Source organism: Saccoglossus kowalevskii, chromosome 5, assembly GCF_978046115.1.
Source record: "Saccoglossus kowalevskii chromosome 5, keSacKowa6.1, whole genome shotgun sequence".
Taxonomy (NCBI): Eukaryota; Metazoa; Hemichordata; class Enteropneusta; family Harrimaniidae; genus Saccoglossus; species Saccoglossus kowalevskii.
Window position 1 is genome coordinate 33,767,813 of NC_140645.1, and position 24,989 is coordinate 33,792,801.

The window sequence follows — 24,989 nt, forward strand, 5'->3', positions numbered from 1 at the left end:
CTTAGCCAAAATTCACCTTTTTCACCAACTTTTCAACCACTTATCCTATTCAATGAAATTTGGTACATAGATGCTCTTGGACAAACTATATCAGTTTAATATTAAAATGTGTGCTTACTAACTACCTAATTTGCATAAATTAATCAATTTGTACTTGTTCCACAAACAATTTGAGTACTACTCAAAATATTTTAATGGAACTAGGTGGTAAGGTGCTTTCAGATTATCCAGAGATCTGATACTAATTACATGCGAATAGTCGCATCTGTTTTACTTATTATGCATCACTGTGATGCAGCGAGCATTGTTTCCGATATGAATATGCACATTGTGTAATAAAATAGAAGACTGAACGCGCCCGAATTTTCAAAAGGCAATATAACCTCTTACATCACAAGTTTAATCTTGATGTAATTGTACTAGTGTTCTCTGGCGTTGGATAAATTCTGTCTACGCTGCACATTGTGGATATTTAAAATAGTTGACACTAACACTTTTTTTGTGGTTGCCATATCCTTTGTGTTTTTCAAACCAGTGAATTATTTTAAAGGTTTTTTAATATTGGTGTAACGGGAATTTATGTTATGTAAGCAATACAATTACCATTGTTACTGAACTTGTTTCTTTTTGTGAATTGTATTTGAAAGATGACACGTCTCAATACATGTCATATTGTAGTGACGGCATTTTTTTGTTAGAAGCAGACATCCTTGCAGATCTCAGTAAGGTATTCTCTAGTATTGGAGCGAGTCATATAAGCAATTACATTTATTAAACAGACTTTAAACTAGACACACTATTTCAATGCCTTATTCCAATAAATATTTTACTTTTAGGCAGTAACGTTGGCATGAATTGATATTTGTAGGTTATCCTACATTTCATGAAATTCAAAACATTATTCAAAACCTGTTTTACCAATTTTGATATTATTATTGTCCACAAATATTATTTCAGTAAAGGTCTTTAATTAGAAAATAGTCGTCGTTTTATTACTCTTTTCTAAAACCTTGCCGAAAAATTAAAATGTCTGCTTAGAATTGTTTTTAATGCGTATGAAGCGTGCATACCTTGGCCAATCTGTGCACGTTTTGAGCGTCTGTTAATAAATAGAATAAACCGACAATAATGTAGCCAATATGTTAAAAATGGGTACAAGCAAATAAAATGCCGTATATCTATATCTTATACGCATGCTTATTAGTTTATTTAGTCAGCATTTCCTGACTCGACAGCCTTCAAAAAAACCTAAAAAACTATCCATCAATTATTCACGTTTTCATAGTAAGGGCGCATTGCTCTTAAACAGCAACAGAATATTAGCTGTTATCCTTAACGTGGGAACTCAGTACTGAACACCAACAAATGCTTATTGGCTTTAACTTTGATATAGATAGTGTTATAATCCGAATTCTCTTGGAGCTGAAACTTTCAAATGAATTTTGCTTCAAATGTTGAATTTGTTTTTGAGCTTCTAGGGCCACAATGTGACCCATACATACATGTTGGCGACCATGATAACTAACACTGTCAATGATTTCCTGAATAATAACATTCAATTATAGCGTCTAACATTACAATCACTTGTATAAAGGCGTATTAGCTTGGTTTGATGCATCAACGGTTTTCTGTTAGCTACGTTAAATATATATATATATATATATATATTAGATCCTTTTTGTTTAGCGGGTATAAATTAATCGATAACGACTGGGCAGTAGAAGTAAAAACCTTGAAACCCCACGGGCAGACCAATACATTTTGGCACGGACAGTGAAGGTAGCGAACCCCCCTGTACTGTGACATCGGGATAACAGTCATCCGTTTGTGTACACATTTTAGGGTTCAAATAAAATATATAGTAAACAGGTAAACAGATAAACACAGAGACGGTTACGTAACAGGTTTATATTCCACAATTACACGTGGAGAGTGATAGCCAAGTAGACTAAAACAAAGGGACGAAAACCAAAAATACAAAAACGAAATTAACAAATTAAATTAAGTGATTTCATTTGAAAATTGTAAATTATCGGTCTCGTCTAAAGATACTATAGCATCATTAATGCAGTATTTAGTCTTGAAGAGTTCGATGGAGTTGGTGACTTGGTGGTATTCATGTTCGCCTACTGGCCGACTCTTGACCTTGTTACAAAACCATTTTAAGACGTCCGTGTTGTCTGGATTGCCCGGTTTGCGGAAGCGTGATACGTGTATCAGGGGAGGGGGAATTCTTCTCTCCGGGGTTCTCCACACTTGTCAGGGGGGTATCTCGTCTCGTCTCTATATCTCGTCCCCTTGAGGTGCGGGATCGGGAAAGTCACTTATACTTTACAGTCAAATAAGACACACACAACGAAATACGTTTCAACTCTCGTCTTAGTCGATCAATCGAGCACTCGAAAAGACACAGCGCCCTGGGGAAAAATCCCCAAGACTATCACAAGGCTGACCCAAGACTCTCTTAGACTGCGTCAAGGCTCGCCCCAAGTCTCTCCAGGACTACACTCTCGACTTAGACTCTCCAGGACTGCGTCTAGGCTCGCCCAAGTCTCTCCAGGACTGGACTCTCAGACTCGTATATCGTGCTGTGCTCCCCAAGACCAACTCAAACTCTCTTTATTCATTTTCTAAACTCTAACCAATTACAAAACAGTAAAAAGACTCTAAGGCGTAACTTTCAATCATAAAGCCAATCACACTAAGTACTGAATACGTCATATCTTTTGATTAATCGTTCACTACATTAATAACTATGGAAACCAACTGTCAGAATTAATCTGAATAGCGGCGGTTATCTGGTAATTAGTTCCAAATCACTGAGCCAAGTTCCGTCCAAAACTTCAAATAGGCCTAAACGATGACAGACATAACACTGCAATTCAGCTAATAATCAACTAATTAAGTCGGTCAACAGATACGCGAAAACTAAATCATGACACGTGGATGAAAACCTTAGCAGTGGTGATGATAAATACAGCCAGGCGGTGAGTATCGTCAACTCGCCTTGGTCTTGGTGGTTCAAAGATATACCATGATATTAGAATGTTATTTTCGATATCTTAAAGTTGTCTGATAATCTGATTAACCGAATAGTGGAGCGGCACAAGTCTGCCACATTCGAGGAAAATGTAAATAAGGTCATCGACCTCGTCGCAAAATGGGCATTGATTGGTGGCCTTGATGTGTGACCTTAGTAAAAAAACACCCGTAGTGTATTCGCCGTGTAAAATGCGCCATTGCAAATCTCCGTCCTTTTTATTAACAGGTGAAATATAACAATTTTAAAAGTTAGGGTTTATGTCGGGAGAAAAACCTAACAAATCGTGCCAGACAGTGTGTATACGATAGGGAGAAGAGACGTTATGTGAAGCTTTTAAAAATTTATAAAGTGAGCCTTTTTCGATTTTATAAAAAGGGTAGCTTAAAAGTATATCATTGTCATCATCTCTATACACAATGTTGAATGAATATCTGGTATGGTTTTCAGGTGGTCTTGTGTCGCGGCCGGTTGTAACTAAGTGTTTCCAGTCAGCGAGTATTGCTCACATAATGATGTCTAGTGCTATTCCAAGCACTCGTTTGGAATATACGGAGACACGATTGTGAATTGTGTTAATGTCGAGCGATTTTCCATTATCCAGTAGATGACCGACAGTAGTAATACCACTGCTCATAAAATGACGTATTTTAAATGGCTAGTAAGCGGAAAGTGTCGAGACAAGTTTTCAAGTCAACTATGCCTTGACCGTCTTTTACTGGTAAGTAGATAGTTTCTTTTTTAACCCAGTGACGTCCATGCAATAAAAAGTTAATAAGCGAATCTTGTATTTTCTGCATCAAGGGTCTCGGAGGACTCAAGCAACACAATCGGTGTAGTAATTGTGCCACAATTTTGTGATTAACGATTATACTGCGCCCTCTATAGGACATATGAGGTCAGTATTTGGTGTACCGTTCAAGTTTGGTTTCTACAGTTTCAACCATGTCTTTCCAGTTATTGTTTTGGTACTCAGGGGTGCTACCAAGGAAAGTGCCGAGAATGTTCAAGCCTGTAATGTTCCATTGTATGCGTAAAGGGCTATCAGTCCGCCCCTTCCAGCAGCCACCCCACAGTCCCTTTGACATTGCAAAATTTATTTGTGCATTGCTGCCAGTGGCACTGTCACACGCAACGTAATATTACCGTAATTGGTATAGTACAGGTGTGATGGTTCAAATACCAAAATGGCAACAGAAACAGAAAGACTTCCCTGGCGGCGATGATAAAATACAAACACGGAGCCAACAGATGAGGTTTCAACTGGTACTGGTATTATTATACTCTGCAAACATCAAGTACAATAACGCGGTAAAACTCTACTACTCCGATCAGAACTCAGTGCTGAACAACTCCCCTATATATACCCCCACTGTCTATAAATAGACCATTACATCAGCATACATAATGAGTCTTGAACTTACTACAAATTTCTAGAATGTTCCATTACCTTCTATTGCCTCCTACAGGGTTCTATTACCTATTCAACCAGAATATTCCACCCAGACACAGTACGGTTCTAGAACATTCTCAGAAACACGGAAGTGGAAAATAAGTCGTATGCGACAGGCACATTCATAAATATTCAGCCAGCTGCAGTATTCGAGTTTGCGGAAATCTTCATTTTTAGTAAGAAAAAAGTTGACGTCGTCTGCATAAGCAGAAAGGTTAACTCGATCGCCGTTAATTTTGACTCCTTCGATGTCACTTTTCATACGAATTTTATGTAAGAGTGTCTCGATAACAATTGTGTAAAGCTGTCCACTGAGACTGCAACCTTGGCAGATTCCACGCAAAATGTCAACGGCACCAGTGAGAGACGAATTAACACGTACGAGACTTTGAGTGTTTGTATAAATGAGTTTAATATACTTGATAAACGTCAAACCAAAACCAAATGCTTGCAGTGTTTTGAATAAGTATTCATGGTGTACCCGGTCGAACGCTTTTTGTTGGTCAAGCGCGACTAAAGCAAATGCAGTGTTGTTTGTGTTTGAGTAATCAATGACATCCCGGATCAAGTTGATGTTGTCATAAATCTGTCTTCCATGCACACAATAGGATTGGTCAACATGAATGATATCTGGGAGCACCGAACGGAGTCTGATTGAAAGAGCTTTGGTGAGGATTGTATAATCCTCACAAAAACTGGTCTCCAGTTGCTAAGCAGGTTAGTATTACTCTTTTTAGGGTAAATCAGGACAGGCCAGACATTTTTGTAGAACTCTCCTGGTAGACCGTCGATACCAGGAGATTTACCATTGGCTAACAGTTTCACAGTTTTAGACAGTTCTTCAAAGGTCACTGCCTTTTGCAAATGTCGTTATGGGACTCTGACAGCTTAGGTAACCCTTCAAGCATTCGATTGTGGTAGTCGTCGGAGACTGGGCTGGGTTTTTCGTTGCGCTAGTTAGTAGCAATTTTTGAGGTGTATTGTTTAGTCAGATGTTTAATATTGACTTTTCCCATGTCCCACCATAGTTGTACGAATTTGAAGCGTGTTTTTTGTTTTTGCCAAGCCATCCAGTATTCATTGAAAATGTTGCAATAGTCTTGGTCGTCAAGGAGTGTTTTGTTGAACGACCAGGTGGGACTGCGATGAGAGATGTTTTCGAGTGACAATGACATGGTAACGGCGAGTGATCAGAAAAAATGTAGTTATTATGTATTCTGAACTGTTTGATGCGTGAAGTGACTGATTTAGAAACAAAGAAGGTATCAATGCGAGAATGGGAGGTATTGCGAGACCAAGTGAAGCCGCTGCAGTTAGTATTTAAGTGACGCCAGGCATCGATCAACTTAAATCTCCTAATAATATTTAAAAGTAAAACAGGCGAGGGTAGGTGCGGTTCAGGGTGGTTGGCTCTGTCCATGTTGGGATTAACAGTGCATTTGAAATCACCACCCAATGCAACTAAATCGTTATTCAGATTGTTTAACAGCGACTTTAGTTTAGCAAAGCATTGTACACGTTCTGTTCCATGAATCGGCGCGTAAACGTTAATGAGATGGAAAGCAATGTCGTCCAAAACCAAGTGAACATAGGGTAGGTGACCAGAAATAATGTCGTTAACGGAGAAGACATTCACACCAAGTCCGGGTTTGATAAGGGTAGCCACCACGGCAGATTGTGGACTGTGATGACTGGACATATTTTGCCTCTCCACACGACTTGCCATCGCGCTTCGTCGGCGGCAGTCGTGTGGGGCTCTTGTAAGTAGTGAATAAAGCTGCCCAAATCTGATTTTAGAAACTCAAAAAGCTGAAAGCGTTTTAAAGCGTCACGACCGCCCCTTATATTCCAGGTAGTAGCTGTTAGGTTATTCAAGCAAGCCATGGATATAAGAATAAAGGCGATAGCGTAAGCAATCATTAGTAATTTATTCATTAATATTTAACAATAATTTAAATGACACTTTTTACTGTAATTAAACTGTAGACTGAATCGAGAGAGGCTGACACACTGGATAAAATACGTGTCGGGGAAAATCCGTATTCTACAAGTCACAGTTGGTGATTCATTTTTCATTCTACAAATCGATGATAGTCTAGACTGCCCATAAATATATTTGACAGACCCAAATGAGCATTCTGTCACGAAAGTCTATTTGAATCTAATAACTTTTTAGAAGCTTAGTACAGCTTGACCAATCTAGAATACAAAATCTTTACAGAAAGAGGTTACAGGGGTCATTTTGATCTCGTTGGTTATGACATAAACCATCAACAACCATCACCCGTATACAATGCTTACGAAGATGATCACGCGACGCTTGGATTATTCGATTTCATGTACAGGTGAGGTTCTACGGTACAGTGGTTGAGCTTTATAAAATAAAACAAAATCCATTGCTGGTGGCGGGGATAAAATACGTGTTGGGGAAAATCCGCATTCTACTATGGTGAGTGTCATATTACATGTCTATGCTGCATCACAATGCTTGTCTAAAACCTCATGTATTCATAATGGTTTAGTTAGGACTATCATGACCCGTTTGGATTTGTTTTTTTGCAACATTTTGACAGGGTGTTGTCGACGAGGAACACTTCTCCATTTCAAGATCATTTGGAAGCGCCGACAAATATGTTATTTTAGTTTAAAAGTTAGTGAAATTATACACGAGGTGTTCAAGTATGACTTGATATGATTATACTATTCAATACTATACAACTTTCAAAACTAGAATATACTATGTTCTATGACGAGTTGAATATTTTAACACCCCAAGCCAGCTGGGGCGTATTGTGGTTGCTCGTTCAAAAACTGGAGTGATTTGTTTTTATTGTACCTCTAGTTTACTTGGAATCTTGGATTTCGCAGTGAATATTGCTGTGTATAATTCCCTTTTTTGACTACTCGTGAAATTGTGTTTGCTTGGCGTGTGTGTTGGTTCGTGTTTTACTCCAATTCGTTTACGTTAACTTCTGCGTCATTCTAATATGACAGACAGACAGACAAACAGACAGACAATACAGCAGCTATAGTTGATACAATGGCACTGTCCTTTGTGAATGAAACGGACAATTCTATAGGCGCAACAATATTGGAACCTATTTGTCAACCTCCAAGACATATTGCGTTTAATCGTTTGTCTATAGTTGAACAATTTCGGCCTGGGGAATAACGAATTAGCTACAGTGCATGGTCAAGTTCATTGGTATTAGTGAAGATACACTATGTTACAACACGATTTTGTGTTGAACTTCGCAGGTTAAATCAAGTCACAGTTGGTAATCATTTCCTATTCTACGAATCGATGATAGTTTTACAGCCTTTGGTGGTTCCAAAATAAATAGGAAGCTGCCCATAACAAAAATGACAGACCCAAAAGAGCATTCTGTCACGAAAGTCTATCTGAATCTAATACCTTTGGTGTCAAAGTACAGGCTTAATTTGACTTACTCACCTGGACCAATCTAGAATACTAAACTTTTACAGAAAGAGGCTGTTAGGGTCATTATTAATTCCCTCGTTGTGACAAAGATATGAAATAGATTTAGCCTATCATCAACCATCACGCGTATACATTGCCTGGTTACGAAGATGGTCACGTGACGCTTGGAATATTCGATTTCATGTACAGGTGAGGTTCTACGCTACACTGGTCGAATTATACAAAGTAAAACAAAATTCATTGCTGGTGGTGGTGATGATGATAAAATACGTGTTGGGGAAATCCGTATTGTACCATGGTAAGTGTCATCTATATGTTACATCACAAAGCTTGTCAGAAACCTATATTGACACATGCATTCCTAATAGTGTAGTTAGGAATAGCATGACCCGTTTGGGTTAGTCGTTATGCAACATTTTGACAGGGTGTTGTCAACGAGGCACACTTCTCCCTTTCAAGATTATTTTGAAGCACCAGACAAGTATGCTATTTTAGTTGGAGAGTTAGTGAAATTATACACCAGCCATTCAGGTATGACTGTTCAATAATATACAGCTTTCAATGACGCTGTAGGGAGCATTAATCCATAGAATATACTTGACTGTTCTATGAATTGTTGAATACTTTACCCCCCAAAACCTACTAGGGCGTATTGTGGATGCTCGTTTAAAAACTGAAATTTGTTTTTAATGTACCTAATTTACTCGGAATCTTGAATTTCGCAGTGAATATTGCTGTGTATATTTACCTTCTTTTTTGATCACTCATGAAATTGGGTTTTCAAGACGTGTGTGTTAGTTTGTGTTTTACTCCAATTCGTTTACGTTATTGTAATATACCAGACATACACTATACAACAACCATAGTTGATATATTGTCTTCAATCGTTTGTCTGTAGTTGAGCAATTTCGGCCTGGGGAATAACGAACTAGCTACAGTGCATGGTCAAGTTCATTGGTATAAGTGAAGATACATGATGGTACAACACGATTTTGAATTTCGCAGATTAAATGAAATCACAGTTGGTGATGTATTTCTTACTCTACTAATCAATGATAGTCTTACAGCCTTTGTTGGTGCCAAAATAAATATGAATAAATTTGACAAACCCAAAAGAGCATTCTGTCACGAAAGTTTATTTGAGTCTAATTATGTTTTGAAAGCTTAGTATAGGCAGTAAAAATTTACTTACTCACCTGGACCAATCTAGAATACTAAACTTTTACAGAAAGAGGTTACAGGGGTCATTTTGAACTGTATGGGGTACAGCTCACTGGAGTCAGGAATTAGCATCACAAGATGTTACTAGATCAAGTCAGGTCACCTTCCTGACTGAAGATTTTCACACTTGCCTCATCTTAAATACTCTAGCTAATTTATGGCCATGCAAACAATAAAATGTATCCAACGAAATGATTGGTTATCTCGAAATAGCCGACAAATCAGTGTACAGAGGATACCAATTTTGGTAGTGGAATAAACCACTTTTTAACCAAGCTCTACCAATTTAAAGTAAAAGACTCGAGTCAATGATGTCATATCTCTTTTCATTGCACAACGTTGGGCTCAGCACATTCCAAGGTATTTCACAACCACCACGCTACTGTCTGAGACATACCATTATGCCACAGGGTAGAGACAGGATGTATGTATGTCAAATTCTGCTGACAGCACAATCCAGTGATTGTATCAGCAGTCTCAAAATAATGCGTTTTTCAATCACCCATCAAGGGCTCTGCTTTTTAAAAGTACTTTTCACTTACAATTTATGTCACAATACGGTGAAAGTATCTGAACTTTCATCCAAATGTTCAGGTACATCGAGCGGAGATGTCATTAACTATCTATTATAAAGACAATCTGATATTAAATATTATTTGTAAAATTTAGACAACTCTATGTGACTATTGTGAGGTCATAACAATTCAGTCCTGTCAACTTAGACAGCTGCACGTTAAACCCAGTCCCGCTGATTTAGAAACACACGTTACTATTGTGGGGTTTGCGAGATTAATCTGTATATAAATGATGTTTCATTGTTGCGACTAACCTGTAGTTATAGTGACCCGAGGGCATCGGTCTAGCCTATTTTTAGCCACTGATTGTACGGGCTGTGATAGTTTAGAGCTTTTTCATTTTAAATTGTGGGGCTTAGAGTTAAATGGCCAACATAGATGCACTGGAATGGTAGGTAGCATACATTGTAATGCATTTTAGGAAATGTTATTGAAGCAGTACTGGCCGAGAAATGCAAAAGCAAAAAAATGCGTATTGATAGCTTATTTGAGGTCTCTTTATTGTGACAATGATCCGAATGTGAACACTAGTCTAGACTACTTACATATTGTTAAACTATATTGTTGTTTTATTTAAATTAAAATGTTAAATTTGAAGTGCCTTTTGTCGTAAAGTAAAAGCAATGAAAGAAATGTTCTTGTCAGCACGTTTTAGTACATAAAGTGGTGTTGTCATATTTAAATTGTGACACCTTGAGTTGAATGACCAACTTGTGATCACTTGATCACTAATGCGGATTAATTTTAAATTATATTCTTACTTCGTCCGGGTTGATGTCACATGATCTGAATAATATGTACTGACCATTCGCTAAGTCGGAAGTGTGGGGATCACTGCAAAATAAAATAAATAAATAAATAAATAAATAAATAAATAAATAAATAAATAAATAAATAAATAAATAAATAAATAAATAAATAAATAAATAAATAAATAAATAAATAAATAATAACACAAAAAAACAAACAAATAAATAAATAAATATTGATTAATTGATAAAAATAAATAATAAGTAAATAAATAAATAATAACAAATCAAAAACTCAATCAATAATTTTTGGAGCTATAAAGTGAAGCAAAGAAAGAATGGTTTGATCAACACATTTTTGCACATAGGATGGTGAATACATTGGGAATGTTTCTTCGTCACTATGGTGCTCGTAGCCAACAACGTTAACGTATTTGTTGTTGTTCTTGTTGTTGTGTGTGTTGTCTAAATGTGTAACACGTTCTAATCTTACAACGTTCGAAGCTGTAAAATTATATAAAATTAATTTGTATAAATAAGTGTCAATAGTTCAAATCATGATATAATAATCAATATCACTAAGTAAACACTGATTATTTAACATAGTTATTGTGTGTCGTATAACTGAACAAATACAGCATTGAATTTTGACCTTTCCAGTCACAACTGGTCGCTCAATATATATATTATAAATTTCTCGATCAACACTAATTGCATAAGCAATTACAGTAACTTGACGCATGTTCTGAGTAAAATATTCAACTTCACAAACACACGCTGGGTAATAAACGTTAGCAAAACCACACTGATCTGCAGACACATCATGAAGCCTACAAACGCATGTAAGGAAATTCCTATGCAAAATATAAACTACGATAAATCGCAACAATGAACAAATCCCAGGTAAATAAAGCAAAACATCGATTAACATTGACAATAAAATCGTTATGAATCGAATAAGACAGTACAAGTCCAGTAAACTTACCACGCTGTGGAGTCTACAGCAAGATTGATGAAGAAGAACAATTGCCAAGTTGAAAGTGTTAGCATATTATATCTGATATTGTATGTAATATGTTTATTATTGTATGTTTTCACAGAATATACATTTTGTACTGGAGTTGTAGATTATACTATAACATGAAGGTGTCGAAGAAAAAGGTAATTATCTCAACCACTTCCTTTAAAAAAATAAAACATTCTTATACACATATGCTACACAACAGAGGTTACCCGTCCGAGAAATGTATCATGAACGGTCAGACCATACTCCAGGAAACAAAGATCAAATTCCCACATCGCGGAATTTGCAAGACACATATTTTTCGTTATATTATTGATCACTGAACTTGTTTGAAAAATATAATAGACAAATTTGCACAATTGTTGATAACTATGTAAAAATTATTCAACCCATTCAAAAAGATGTTATTTTCAACGTACAATCCAAATCTTAAATAAAATCAATAATTTGTATGGCTACCGTTACTTTAGTCCAGTTTTTTATATCATGTTTATAAATTCATCAAAATGAAATTTATATCATTTATTCACACTATAAGCACTTGTAATGTTTGTTTACACCAGTATGCAAATTAGTACACTTTGGCTGTAATTTTAAATATCAAAGAATTAGAGATAGCTTAAGTGATCACCGATATAACAAAAATATGCGTCTTGCATAATCAGCAATGTTGGCATTTAGTCTGTTGTTGCAGGTTCAAGGCCCAGCTTGTAGTGTCTTTGTCATTTGGGCATATTTACTTTGCATTCGAAGACTTTGTTTGTTTACACAGAAAACTGAAATACTCTAGATCATTACGCCACTGGATGCAAACAATGGTGGACTTAACATTACTTCGTTGGCAGTCCTATTTCTAAAAGCAGGAACATTAGTATAGTACTATAACAAAGTTATTGTCACATCACAGCGAGGGGCATGAAATCTAACATGCGATGAAAAATCCCCATTAATTCATCGGTGAAATTTGGACATGTAAATTGCTGAATTGTCAGAATAAACATGCCATTATGGACTGAAGACTCGAACTAATTGTTTGTGAATGGTATGACATAAAGTTAATGTGCTGCAATATCTAGACAGTATATTGTATATTGTTTTTATTATATATTCATATCTGTGCACCTGGTTGGACGAATTATTGATAAAACTGGCGTGCTATATTAGGAATTACCGGCAAATTTAACAATTATCCAATAAGCTAAAACAATACTAAGACATTAAGAGAACGGCAGTCTGGTTTGATCGTTGAAAAGAAGATAGTAATTACCGTCTTAGCACCAAAACTAATAGGAACATGGGGAAAGTTGATACAGCGAGACTTATTTTATAAGCGTAGCAATCATTTTGAAAACCTGTGACTATTGCGACACAGGATTTGGGGTACATCAAAAAGGCACTTCTGTCTCGGAGCCCCCCCCCCCCGAGCTTACCTGTCTCTCTAACATGTGCGTTGTCATATACAGGAACATAAACATGAGCAAGGGAGCAAAATCGTCACCATACAGCTCGTTCCCGCATGGCAGACTCACTAAATTTATTTAATCGCCTAATTTCTATTTGAACAGATGATAATAATATCAGGGGTAATTTTTTTTTCACGGGGGTTCTCCACACGTGTCAGGGGGGATCTCGTCTCGTCTCTATATCTCGTCCCCTTGAGGTACGGGATCGGGGAAGTCACTTAAGCTTTACAGTCAAATAGGACACACACAACGAAATACGTTTCAACTATCATCTTAGTCGATCAGTCGAGCACTCTATAAGACACGGCGCCCTGGGAAAAAATCCCCAAGACTATCGCAAGGCTGACTCAAGACTCTGTTCAAGACTGGACTTTAGACTGCGTTTGTCGTGCTGTACTCACCAAGACCAACTAAAATAACTTTATTCATTTTCAAAACTCTAACCAATTACAAAGCAGTAAAAAGACTCTAGGGCGTAACCTTCAATCATAAAGCCAATCACACTAAGTACTGAATACGTCATATCTTTTGATTAATCGTTCACTACATTAATAACTACGAATACCAACTGTCAGAAATAATAGTTCGAAAAGCGACGGTTATCTCGTAATTAGTTCCAAATCACTGAGTCAAGTTCCGTCCAGGACCTCGCCTGCCTAAACGATAACAGACATAACACAGCAATTCAGCTTATAATCAACTAATTAAGTCGGTCAACAGATACGCGAAAACTAATTCATGACAATAAATACAATGTTTCTGTATAGCGCCATCTAGTTGTGATAGATGAATCTAATTTTGTTTATTTATTTTTTTCGATATTTAGTATACAGAACATTTTGACTATTTTGCTTGATCTGGATTTCAGCTCTGTACTTTTTATTATAGTCATAATAGCTTCATAAATAGTTTGGATAATAGCATATCCGACTATGTTTCCGTAGTTAGTGTTAAGTGTTAATAGCGCACAGTGCCGTGTTAAATTAGTCCATTTATAAAAGTAAGTTATCTCAATGAAAGCACAGAAAAAATCACAGTGTATCTATCGATCTTGAATTTTTCACGTAGTAATAGTTCTGTTATATGGAATTTTAATCAACCGTAATTTTGTGAACACACCTTGATACTCTTTTGGTTGTCATAAAGACGATCATTTTAGTCCATGGCAGTGTCGCATGAGCATTTATTATATCGCACTTTATCCGTTAATTGAGGGCACCCTACAGTCATGGCATAGGAAGAGCACCTCTATAGTCGGTGATGTTATTCTTAGAGAGTTAAGCAGTTCTTAATAGCCACCTTGACATTCTGAAGCCTGGCCATGGGTACTTTGTTTAATATTTTCTATCGGTCAATGTCTAATATAACAACTTTGTTGGCTTGTGACTGGCCTACTGTACTTTGAATACATATTTTACGGCATTTCTGTGTGTCAGCAGCAGTCTATAGGTTTGTTTATGTGAAGTAGGCCCTCTATTTGGCAGCGGATTTCGGGCAATCGAGTCACACGGGTGATAAATCAAAATCTAACGCCAGCTTTAGGCCGATTTGCGTTTAGCGTGTTATCAGTAGTATCGAGTGTTATTGTGTAAGGTATATTTATTGCTAGCTGGTTATGATTCTCAAGTGAGAGAGCCATTTCTCTTGGCTCTGAACGAAGCGAACTGCAACGGCTTTTGTTTGATCCATCCGTGTGAACACACATGAGATAATCTTCTTTTGATTTGGACAAAACCAAATCCGTCACAATATAGTTAATAATAATCATAATTAATTTTCTTGAATAATCACTGTTAATTACCGTAAATCATGCTTCGTGTTCAATTTCAATATATTAAGTTATTTGTTTACAGTTTTTGGGGCCGCACTTGAATGCAATTCAAATCAATTCAAATGTCCGCTAGAAATAATTGAAGCACATTTGGAATTAAATCTAATTATTATAATAATATTGGTGTCGTCCGTAATGACAACAGTTCTGTGGGCGTGCATGTCCGACGGTTAATTTCGCGCCGGCAGCGGAAATTTAAAGTAATGATTCAATAAACAAAACATTCACCACGGTTGAGCCATGCTATAGATGTCCCGTGTTTGCACAAAAATACATAATGGAAATATGCAAAAGCTGAAAGCGATAAATAGATACTGTACTTGCGATAAACGCGCAATTCTGCGCGCCAGGCGAAAGACGTACTTAATTTAGCTCATCACTGGATGTCCATGGCTTTCATTAAACGAACAGACGTACTAATATAAAAGCCACTATTAACACTTGCACAGAAATATGATGATAGAATTTGTATAAAACGATATTTGCTGCAGCAACTATGACCATTTCATACCACTTGCCCGACTTTTTTATCACATTTTTATCCCGACTTGCGCATTTTTATCACACATACATTTTCATGAATGATATATTGTAGCAGTTTTTATATTATAATACTCACATATAATGGTAAAAGAGGGTATAAATAGGTTATATGGGTATAACCAGATATATGTATATTATTAGCACATGTCTAATGTTATTGGCCAGACTCAGTAGAGCGTTTACCTGAAGCTGACGATAGTTGTAGTGTTCACAATAATAAATACACGACCACGAGCTGTGATCACTGACGACGAAATCAATGAAATTCAAATTTTCAACCATCATCAGATTCGAGGTTAATTTGCATAAATACAACGATCTGTTGTCTGCTTAGCAATTTGCTCATTAATACTTCAATACATAGAACGTGACGTTTAAATGACGTTACTGTGATCATTCGCTGAACATCTTCATGGTATTTTCAGTAGTGGGAGCAGAACATTCTCTTCTCGTCACGTTATGCTATTGTACTAGGCTGTCACTATTCACGAGAACACGTGGAGGTAGTTTTTGAACCAAAAAGAAAATTTCGCTGTAGACTCCATATTACTGCCATGGTGAATGTTAGAGTGCAACTCCCCTTCAAATTTAAAATAGATTTTAATTTTCATTGGCAATAATCAAGAACCCTGTTATCTTTAGATAAACCAAGTAGTTCCTTTACTGATTGAGACGAGCCGTAAGTGACTTAAGATAAATAATCTCCGGTTTTGTGTTACATAATTTCACAGTGTACACGTGTACACATTATTTTTGTATAAAAATCTCTACTTAGGCACATAACCAGTAGATATTACACTTGATACTTCTTTGTATGAACTACATGTCTGTACAATCTGCTGCAATTCGAACCCGTGACTATATTACTTTGTCTGTGCTTGAGACCCACATGTCCGTATACAAAAACGAAATACGCACACACACACACAACACAAACACAAACAACAACACCAATGATCTTGCTAATAGTAAGTAACAATGGCTTACAATTTTATAATTACAGATCAAGATGCTTTTTGGTTTATGCACTATCGCTACAATTGTGTCGTTTTTATTCTTTACCAAGACACTCTCAGTGAGGTGAGTTCAACTACTCTATCGTGTTTGAGAGATATATTTTCAGATCAAAATTTACTAAACAGTGTGCAGATAGATAAATAGCTGCAGAATAACAACATTAATCCAATCATTTGGCTAGTCAGTTATACTAGTTATAGAGTTTCAATGAGACATATCATTTGCTATAATGAATTTTAATTAAATTAAGACTGAAGTCACTGAAATCAACCGAATATAATCATTTTCTTCTTTTAAAGGAATCGCCATATTATTATGTCAAACCGTGTCAGAAATAATAGTATTCTTCTAAATGAAATATTTTTTTTGTTTTCAATCCAGAAACACCACCTCCAATGGTTTAGCGAGGCCCATGAACCATTTAATTACTGATTTGAACAGTACATATTCTTATTTGTCACGGGACAACGAGCTTCAACGTGATGCATGTCAACGTCAAGATAACGTATGTTTCATAAAGACGAGAAAAACAGGTAGTACAACATTGTCGTCAATACTGAACACATATGGTTTGCTCAGATATTTGTCATTCGTTCTGTTGAAGACAAACTATAAAAGTGGACATTTGAATACAATAAGAATAACCGACAAAAGCCCTAAAACACATTTTCTTCCTCCTTTACACGTTAAACCGGGAGACTGGAAAAACTATAAATATAACATGATGGCGGTTCACGTGAGATTCAACCGAACTGCATTCGAGAGTTTCATGCAACCGAGAACTAAATACATTACTATCCTAAGAAATCCTACGTCACAATATGAATCTGCGTTTGCTTATTACAAGCTAGCAAATGTTGTCAAGAAATACAATAAGTCGATAAGTGACAACAAAGCGATTTCTGAGTTTTTAAGAATTCCCAATTACTACTGGAAACAAACTAAGAAGATGTTTGGAAACAACATTGCAGAATACACACGAAATGCGCAGATATCTGACTTAGGACTTAACCATGAACACCATACAAATATTACAGTAGTTAACAACTACATCGATAAACTTGACGGGTTGCTAGATCTTGTATTGATTACTGAGTATTTTGATGAATCACTCATATTTTTGAAAAATAAGTTGTGTTGGGACTGGAATGATGTAGTATATTTAATTAAAAACGCACGACCACTAGAAAAGAAAAAAGTTAATTTAACAAATGAAGTTGAAAGGCAGATAAAGGATTGGAATTATGCCGACTATCTACTGTATCAGCACTACAACCAAACATTCTGGAAACTGATTAAGGATTATGGGCCAACATTTTATAAAGATCTTGAAATATTACGCATGCACTTGACAGAGGCAACTACATGTGTCTCAAACACGTCAAATAGCTTCAAGCATGGTCGATGGCAAAAGATATATAACTCTGCCCCTAATGCAACATCACGATGTAAGTTTCTGGTGATGGACAACAACTCCGTAGTCAGAATGATTACAAATAATCAATCAACAGGATACTATTTTCGCAACACAGAAGGTATGAACACAATCATCTTGTTTTATAGCTACCCGACTTGAAATATAAAACTGCAAAGTTAGATAAAGCCAGCATTATAACGAAGTTACATTTACGTATGACTAGCATGATGTATGATATTTCCATATGTGTATGTTATGTAGTTGGCTCCCAACGAGTGTGTGGATTTGAATACAGATCATGGTGCAATTTTGACGTTCATAATACAAACGTATATCAGTGGTCGTTCAACGGGGTCGAGAACATGCAAGACGTAACCACAGATTCAAACCAGGGTGAGTGTATACGTATTTTCATATAACAAAAACGTGAGTAGAGTTAAATATCAATCCACGTTTTCTTTCTTTAGAAACTTATTATGTTAATTTGTTTTTACCCTGAAGGCACGTTTGTATCAGTAAGGAAGGTGAATAAGGGTGTAGAATTACCCATGTCAACATCGCTGTCATCGCCTGTATACAAACCCGGCAATTATTGCATAAAATTTTATTATTTTATTGGTGCTTCAACTACGAAAATCCCTATGGCGACACTTCGTGTATGTTCGCAGCCGGTCATTAAAACTACTGCACGTAAACCAACAGTTGTGTGTAATACCATATGGAACATTGAAAGAAATGCAAACTCGGTAAAACAACTAGGGGGGAGGTGGATTATTGGCACAGCGAATACATCTACTATGCTACATCACAGGGTGAGCTAATATTTAATATGTAATTAAAACAGACACAAGAAAAGCTGATAAGAATGTCCTAATTGATATCGTTCACGTTATGCGGCGTCAAACGTAACTTTACATCGCAGCTGTTGTGTCAGCTTATTGAACAAACAACAATATGATGGTGTTTAAGTTTGACATCAGTTTACTACTCCTTAAATATACCCACCGTGACACAAACTTGGTAGTAGGTCTTTAAACACGGCAAATGTTGATCTGCAGACACTCTCCATTCACACCTACATATTCATGCCATTGGTCATGTGACGTACATTATGTAATATACGTCCTTCTATATAATTTATTGATTTTTATTTATTTAACACTTCATTTAAAGAGGGTAGACCAAAATACAGTAAAGTAATTTTCATTGGGCCCTCAGAATATTAACCATGCAATATAAGTTATCTGATGGACTTCATTTATAACTCCTACTTAATCAGACTATTAACTATGTGAAATACTCTATGTAGCACACATCATTTCCTCCTACATAATCAGACCATTTACTATGTGAAATACACTATGTGATGCACATCATTTCCTCCTACATAATCAGACCATTTACTATGTGAAATACACTGTGATACAGACCATGTAATCAGACAATTGACTATGTAATGCACTATTTACCCCCAAAACATTTAACATGCAACCTAAAATGTACTATATCGTCGTAGACACTCCGTGTATCACAAACTGTGTTTACACACTCTGAGCCAACATTATTACCATATGAAACCAGAACAAGTTAATCCTGAATTGCTCATGTGCATTTAATGTAATTCTATTTTTATTTCATTATTGTTTGTTCAGATTGTATTCGAAGCAAGCCGACATAGTTCCCTGAATGATGCCACAGTGGACTTTGGAATTGATGACATATCTATAATCAGTAACCAAACGTGTAATGTACATTGAGGTTGAACATTAAAAAATAAATCGATGTAATCCAAGAATTTAATAACTGGGGGAAATTGTAATCGGTCATTAGTAATTTGAAACATTCATATCTTGTAAAATTCCGATCACATTATTTATGTAACGAAGAGGTTGAAAAATAATCATAATTATCATAATGAATTTACCTTGATTTGATACTGTTAGCAATTTTTATATTTTACCAAACAATATATGATTACCATGGGCTCTAAGGTGGCGATAGGAATTTAGAAATGCTGCAGTTTTTGTAAATTAATTCCAGGACAAGTATTTACAAAAAAGGCATATTATAACATTTTCAGATCACGTTAGACGTCTGAGGTCTTAAACAATGAAATCATTCATAATTGTGCCGTTGTTCCACTGATATCTCAATATCAATAAATTATTATTGATTATTTTTTATTTGAAATCCGTACATACCTAATCAGCATATTAAATAGCAAATTCTAAGCCATTTCACTTTCTCAAGAAAAAATCAACATATTTCAGTGAAACTTGGTAGATAGTTGAACTGGAGTAATTTGGTGTATTGCGCTGACCTGGTCAGTGTTATGGTTGAAAACATTGCATAATAATTACCTAATTTGCATAATAATCAACTATTTTAAGCACGTTTTCTTGTTCATCATGTACATCATATACTCGGTACATATATTTTCTCTTCAGTTGAATCCCGTTCATAATCATTAGTTTTTTTAGAAATCACTGAAACTTCATACATGGATGCACTAGGAGGATTAGAATGACTTGATTAGTTTGGTGTTGACATTCATATTAAATAACAAATTTTAAACATTTCACTTGTTTTTCAAGTACCTTCCACCCATATAGACCTGGTTAGTTTTTCGTTGAAATCCGTGCATAATAATTCACCTAATTTGCTTAGCCAAAATTCAGCTTTTTCACCAACTTTTCAACCACTTATTCTAATCAATGAAATTTTTTACATAGATGCTCTTCGACAAACCATATCAGTTTAATATTAAAATTTGTGCTTACTACCTACCCAATTTGCATAAATTAATCAATTAGTACTTGTTCCACAAACAATTTGAGTACTACTCAAAATATTTTAATGGAACTAGGTGGTAAGGTGCTTTCAGATTATCCAGAGATCTGATACTAATTACATGCGAATAGTCGCATGTGTTTTACTTAATATGCATCACTGTAATGCAGCGAGCATTGTTGCCGATATGAAGATGCACATTGTGTAATAAAATAGAAGACTGAACGCGCCCGAATTTTCAAAAGGCAATATAACCTCTTACATCACAAGTTTGATCTTGATGTAATTGTACTAGTGTTCTCTGGCGTTGGATAAATTCTGTCTACGCTGCATAGTGTGGATATTTAAAATAGTTGACACTAACACTTTTTTGTGGTTGCCATATCCATTGTGTTTTTCAAACCAGTGAATTATTTTAAAGGTTTATTAATATTGGTGTAACGGGAATTTATGTTATGTAAGCAATACAATTACCATTGTTACTGAACTTGTTTCTTTTTGTGAATTGTATTTGAAAGATGACACGTCTCAATACATGTCATATTGTAGTGACGGCATTTTTTTGTTAGAAGCAGACATCCTTGCAGATCTCAGTAAGGTATTCTCTAGTATTGGAGCGAGTCATATAAGCAATTACATTTATTAAACAGACTTTAAACTAGACACTCTATTTCAATGCCTTATTCCAATAAATATTTTACTTTTAGGCAGTAACGTTGGCATGAATTGATATTTGTAGGTTATCCTACATTTCATGAAATTCAAAACATTATTGAAAACCTGTTTTACCAATTTTGATATTATTATTGTTCACAAATATTATTTCAGTAAAGGTCTTCAATTAGAAAATAGTCGTCGTTTTATTACTCTTTTCTAAAACCTTGCCGAAAAATTAAAATGTCTGCTTAGAATTGTTTTTAATGCGTATGAAGCGTGCATACCTTGGCCAATCTGTGCACGTTTTGAGCGTCTGTTAATAAATAGAATAAACCGACAATAATGTAGCCAATATGTTAAAAATGGGTACAAGCAAATAAAATGCCGTATATCTATATCTTATACGCATGCTTATTGGTTTATTTAGTCAGCATTTTCTGACTCGACAGCCTTCAAAAAAACCTATCAATTCCATCAATTATTCACGTTTTCATAGTAAGGGCGCATTGCTCTTAAACAGCAACAGAATATTAGCTGTTATCCTTAACGTGGGAACTCAGTACTGAACACCAACAAATGCTTATTGGCTTTAACTTTGATATAGATAGTGTTATAATCCGAATTCTCTTGGAGCTGAAACTTTCAAATGAATTTTGCTTCAAATGTTGAATTTGTTTTTGAGCTTCTAGGGCCACAATGTGACCCATACATACATGTTGGCGACCATGATAACTAACACTGTCAATGATTTCCTGAATAATAACATTCAATTATAGCGTCTAACATTACAATCACTTGTATAAAGGCGTATTAGCTTGGTTTGATGCATCAACGGTTTTATGTTAGCTACGTGAAATATATATATATAGATCTTTTTTGTTTAGCGGGTATAAATTAATCGATAACGACTGGGCAGTAGAAGTAAAAACCTTGAAACCCCACGGGCAGACCAATACATTTTGGCACGGACAATGAAGGTAGCTAACCCCCCTGTACTGTGACATCGGGATAACAGTCATCCGTTTGTGTACACATTTCAAGGTTCAAATAAAAAATATAGTAAACAAAAAAACAGGTAAACACAGAGACGGTTACGTAACAGGTTTATATTCAACAATTACACGTGAAGAGTGATAGCCAAGTAGACTAAAACAAAGGGACGAAAACCAAAAATACAAAAACGAAATTAACAAATTAAATTAAGTGATTTCATTTTAAAATTGTAAATTATCGGTCTTGTCTAAAGATACTATAGCATCATTAATGCAGTATTTAGTTTTGAAGAGTTCGATCGAGTTGGTGACTTGGTGGTATTCATGTTCGCCTACTGGCCGACTCTTGACCTTGTTATGAAACCATTTTAAGACATCCGTGTTGTCTGGATTGCCCAGTTTGCGGAAGCGTTATACGTGGATAAAAACCTTAGCAGTGGTGATGATAAATACAGCCAGGCGGTGAGTATCGTCAACTCGCCTTGGTCTTGGTGGTCCAAAGATATACCATGATATTAGAATGTTGTTCTCGATATCTTAAAGTTGTCTGATAATCTGATTAACCGAATAGTGGAGCGGCACAAGTGTGACCTTAGTAAAAAAAAAACACCCGTAGGGTATGCGCCGTGTAAGATGCGCCATTGCAAATTTTCGTCTTTTTTATTAACAGATGAAATATAACAATTGTCAAAGTTAGGGTTTATGTCAGGAGGAAACCCTAACAAATCGTTTCATACAGTGTGTATACGATCGGGAGAAGAAACATTTTTTTAAGATATTAAAAATTCATAAAATGGGCCTTTTTCGATTTTATAAAAAGGGTAGCTTAAAAGTGTGTCATTATCGTCGTCTCTATACACAATGTTGAATGAATATCTGGTACGGTTTCCAGGTCTTGTGTCGCGGCTGGTTGTAACTAATTGTTTCCATTCAGCGAGTATTGCTCGCATAATGACGTCTAGTGCTATTCCAAGTACGCGTTTGGAATATACGGAGACACGATTGTGAACTTTGTTAATTTCGAGCCATTTTCCATTATCCAGTAGGTGACCGATAGTAGTAATTTTCAATGGCTCTCATTGCAGGTGGTGGAGTAGCAAAGGATTTCAAAGGGGTTCATTAGCAACACTGTGATAGTCTGAGGGTCCGCCAACTCTCTTGGTTTCTACATTTTCAAGCCTGTCTTTCCAGTTATTGTTTTGTTATTTATGAGTGTTACCAAGGAAAGTGCCGAGAATGTTCAAGCCTGTAATGTTTCATTGCATGCGTAAAGGGCTATTAGTCCGCCCCTTCCAGCAGCCACCCCACAGCCCCTTTGACTTTGCAAAATTGATTCGTGCATTGCTGCCAGTGGCACATTCATAAATATTCAGCCAGTATTCGAGTTTGAGAAAAAGTTGACGTCATCTGCATAAGCAGAATGGTTTACACGATCACCATTAATTTTGACATTTTCGATGTCATTTCTCGTACGAATTTTATGTAAGAGTGTCTCGATAACAATAGTGTAAAGCTGTCCGCTGAGACTACAAATTTGTGAGACCCCACGCAAAAAGTCGACTGCACCAGTGAGAGACGAATTAACACGTACGAGACTTTGAGTGTTTGTATAAATAAGTTCAATATACTTGATATACGTAGAACCAAAACCAAAAGCTTTTGTAGTGTTTTGAATAAGTATTCGTGGTGTACCCGGTCGAGCGCTTTTTTTTGTTAGTCAAGCGTGACTAAAGCAAATGGAGTGTTGTTTGTGTTTGAGTAATCAATGGCATCCCGAATCAAGTAGATGTTGTCGTAAATCTGTCTTCCAGGCACACAATAGGATTTGTCAACATGAATGATATCTGGGAGCACTGCACGGAGTCTGATTGAAAGAGCTTTGGTGAGGATTGTATAATCCGCACAGAGTATACCGTTGATACCAGGGGATTTACCATTGGCTTCCAGTTTCACAGTTTTAGACAGTTCTTCAAAGGTCACTCACTGGCTTGTTGCAAAGGTCGTTATGGAACTCTGACAGCTCAGGTAAACCTTCAAACATACGCTTCTGGTAGTCATCGAAGACGGAGCTGGGAGTAAACAGGTCCGCGTAATATTCTTTTGTCATGCGATGGGTCGTTTGCTGGTCATTAGTTACACCGCCATCACGCGCCTCGAGTTGTGAAATTGTCTCCTTACTAGCCTTGTACTTTTCTAGTTCAAAGAAAAGTGGGTCGGTGCGTCGCTCTTGTTCAGTACATTGTGCCGAGATCGAATGGCAGCTCCGCACGTTTCAGTTCGTACAAGGTGTTCAAGTTGTGCTTTTTTTCTCGGAGAGTGTTCTGTTCCCTGCAGGGTGTGTTTCAGGGTCGTTTTCCAATTTTTGAATCTCTTCAAAAAGCATTCGTTTTTCGTTGCGATAGTTAGTGGCAATTTTTGAGGTGTATTGTTTAGTCAGGTGTTTGATATTAAGTTTTCCCATATCCCACCACAGTTGTACGGATTTAAAACTTGTTTTTTTTTATTCCGCCAAGCCATCCAGTATTCATGATCAGTGAAAATGTTGCAATACTCTTGGTCGTTAAGGAGTGTTGTGTTGAACGACCAGGTGGGACTGCGGTGAGAAATATTCTTGAGTGACAATGACACGGTAACGGGTGAGTGATCAAAAAATTATTGTTATTATGTATATGCAGGCCCGTAGCTAGCACTTTTGAATAGGGCGTTCGAAAACAACAATAATATATTTGATGTGAAACGTGTAAATTTTATAATATGCAAAAAGTGTTTTTGAGC